Source organism: Ranitomeya variabilis, chromosome 5 (genome assembly GCF_051348905.1).
Source record: "Ranitomeya variabilis isolate aRanVar5 chromosome 5, aRanVar5.hap1, whole genome shotgun sequence".
NCBI lineage: Eukaryota > Metazoa > Chordata > Amphibia > Anura > Dendrobatidae > Ranitomeya > Ranitomeya variabilis.
The window spans coordinates 35836547-35839977 of record NC_135236.1 but is presented as its reverse complement, the minus strand read 5'-3'; positions in this window follow the sequence as shown (position 1 = coordinate 35839977).

Genomic DNA, 3431 nt, shown 5'->3' with positions numbered 1-3431 from the left:
CATAGTTAGGGTTTTGAACTGGAGCCTCTGGACAATAGGAAGCCAGCTTCAACTCAATCCACAAAAAAAGCATGTCTCCACTCAGGTCTGTCATTTGTTTATGAAAAATAGGGGGCTTCCATGTTACCGGTAGTACAAAAGCTCTGGAAAAGCAAAATGGCTTCTCTCCAACCAAACGAAATTCAGTAAATTCTCCTCTCTCATATTCAAATGCTCCTCTCCTTTCTGAGCCCCCCAGTGTACCTAAACCACATATAGAGTCCACATGTTTGGCATTTCTGAAGCGATGAGAGCCTGCCTAACTTACGGGTGCATGTCTCCAGAAGCATGGGCTGAGCTTACCATACTGGTGACTGCAACATACTAGTCACTACAGTGTACTGGACAGTACAACGGCAGTCTGCAATTTTCACTCGACAAGATTCATTGCTGCTTGTTTCTAGAAAATACCCATGAAGTCAAAATCATCACTACAACTGTAGATAAATTCCCAAAGGAGTATAAATTCCAAAATGGGGTCACTTGGGGGGGATTCTGCTCTTCTAGCAGTTAGGGGCTCTGTAAAGGTAAATAGCACTCCATTCATCCCAAGTCTCTCCGTATGGCTAGGAAGTACTGTACAGCCACATATGGGATATTTCCACGTTGAGTAGAAATTGTGAGACAAATTTTGGTGACATTTTTACCCACTCCTTGTGTGAAAATGTAAAATCTGGGGCATGTCAAAGTTCAATTTTTTGCCATTTGTTTTAAAGACCTGAAGTCAGAAAAAAAGAAAAGAAGATTTTCTTGTGAAAGAATTAGAAATGTTTATCCATTGTGATTACTGCTATTTAACTTTTAAAATTTTATGAAAAATAAATACCTAAAAAAAAATATATATATATAATGATGATTAAAAGAATAGTTATGTCCTTAAAAGCAGATTTGATCTTGTGTGGTGTTTGCCTAGTGACAGGCATTGAAGGGTCAATTTATCGCATAAAGGGGGTGATCACCGCAGGAAATGGCTGAACAGAAAATCCTGGTGGATTTACTTCCGCAATACAAGAGTGATGTCGGGTATGAACATGAGACATGTTCTTATTTGCCATTATGTATTAATTTATAAGTTTACTATTACTATTATTGTCATCACATTCATGTGTTTCCATTTGTTTTTGTGTTTATATGAGTTTTATTCATTCTTATTTTTGTTTGGACATGATTGATCTTATAGACCAACAGGATATGACATATAATGCCATCCTACCAATAGTTTTGACTATAATTAAAGGCACACAGTGTGAAATACGTTTGCCATGCTAACATTTGGTTGTGATTTAAAGTAACATTTTTTAACTTTGTTCAATAGGCTTTAAGTTTTTAAGAAGAATTGTCACTCTGGGTAAGGGAGAAGCTAGGTGCACAACAATGGGAAGTAGGTGGAGGAGTCCAAACACTAGGAAAGGGCAGAGTGGAGACCACTAGGCAGATCTGACAATACCCTGAATTAGAGGCTGGGACTTCCCTGCTGAGTGGGATATACTGCAGTTACTGTTTTTTGATTTAGTTTCCCATTCGGGTCCGGCCGCTGGATCTGCTGCTTAGCACATACATTGGTCCTGGCATCTTGCTCAGGCTCCTGTTATATGTGTGGTTACTGCCAGCTCTCCATCTAAAATCTATGGTAACCAGTGGTATTCAGAAGCAGTCCCATTCTCTGAAATCTAAGTCCAGAATTCACCTTACTGAGCACGTCCGTGATTTGGCGCCGTGTCACTGGTGCTCGTATGCTTTCTGCACAAGTGATGTGGCAGCTCCAGATTGGCCCATGGGGAATGCTCTGTCCAACTGGGTGTGAGTGCTTGGGGTGGAGCCTGGTGCATAAAGGGCTTTCAGCGAAGCACGCCACAAAATATATTTGGCTTAAAGGCAACACAGCTCATCACCCTGAAAACACCATCCCCACTGTCAAACATGGTGGTGGCAGCATAATAGTTTGGGCCTGCTTTTCTTTAGCAGGGACAGGGAAGATGGTTAAAATTGATGGGAAGATGGATGGAGCCAAATACAGGACCATTCTTGAAGAAAACCTGTTGGAGTCTGCAAAAGACCTGAGACTGGGACGGAGATTTGTCTTCCAAAAAAACAATGATCCCAAACATAAAGCAAAATCTACAATGTAATGGTTCACAAATAAACATATCCAGGTGTTAGAATGGCCAAGTCAAAGTCCAGACCTCAATCCAATTGAGAATCTGTGGAAAGAGCTGAAAACTGCTGTTCATAAACGATCTCCATCAAACCTCACTGAGCTCGAGCTGTTTGCCAAAGAAGAATGGGCAAGAATTTCAGTTTCTCAATGTACAAAACAGATAGAGACATACCCCAAGCGACTTGCAGCTGTAATCGCAGCAAAAGGTGGCGCAACAAAGTATTAAGTTAAAGGAGCTGAATAATATTGCACGCCCCACTTTACAGTTTTTGAATTTCCACAAAAAATTAAAATAAATAACCATTAAATTTTGTTCAACTTTACAATTGTGTTCCACTTGTTGTTGATTCTTCACCAATAATGTATGTTTGTAGCATGATATGTGGGAAAAGGTTGAAATGTTCCAGGGAGCTGAATACTTTCACAAGGCACTGTAAATAGAGCTATCACCAGTGTCTTGCTGAAGCGGCTAAAGGTATTTAAACATCTAGCAAGGGTGTGTTAATCAGCAGCAGACAATGGAGGTCACCACTAGGTCCTAGAAGGAGAAGAATATAACTTAACAACAGAAATGCAAGATCTAGAAGGTGCCTGCAGAGCCAGGCGCAGTGACCTTCTACACCTGGAGCCAGAATGACTGTTTGTCACACCTGACATACCCTTGACAGTACCCTCCTTCTACGAGTGTCCTCTAGAAACTCAGGACCCAGTTTCTCAGGGTGAGAGGCATGGAACAAATGAACCAGCCTAGGGGCATTCTCCTCTGATGCAGAAAGCCACATCCTCTCTTCAGGACCATAACCCCTCCAGTGCACCAAGTGCTGCAGGGAACGATGTTGAAGATGAGAATCAACAATTAACTAAATCTGGAACTCTAATGATATCTTCCTACGGTCAGTAAATGCTGTGGGTTGGATAATGCGTACATCCGCAGCATCAAACTCACAGCTGCCAGATGTTACAGCATAGTGGATGGGATTTCAAGAAACCCCATCTCCACTATGTGTGCAGGGATGCCTCTGGTTTCCCTGCAGAGACGGACATGCGGCGCGTCTTTCCAGACTGAAGCATGCCAATTTATGTAGAGGAGACGCAGTGATGGTAAAACCGCATTATCTTTCTAGTCACGTGTATTGTAGTGCCACAGGGAAGCGAGTGGTACGAGTGGACCCTCTGGACCATGGAAAGACCAAACTCTGGGCGAGCTGACCTAATGGAGAACCGACGCCTTTAT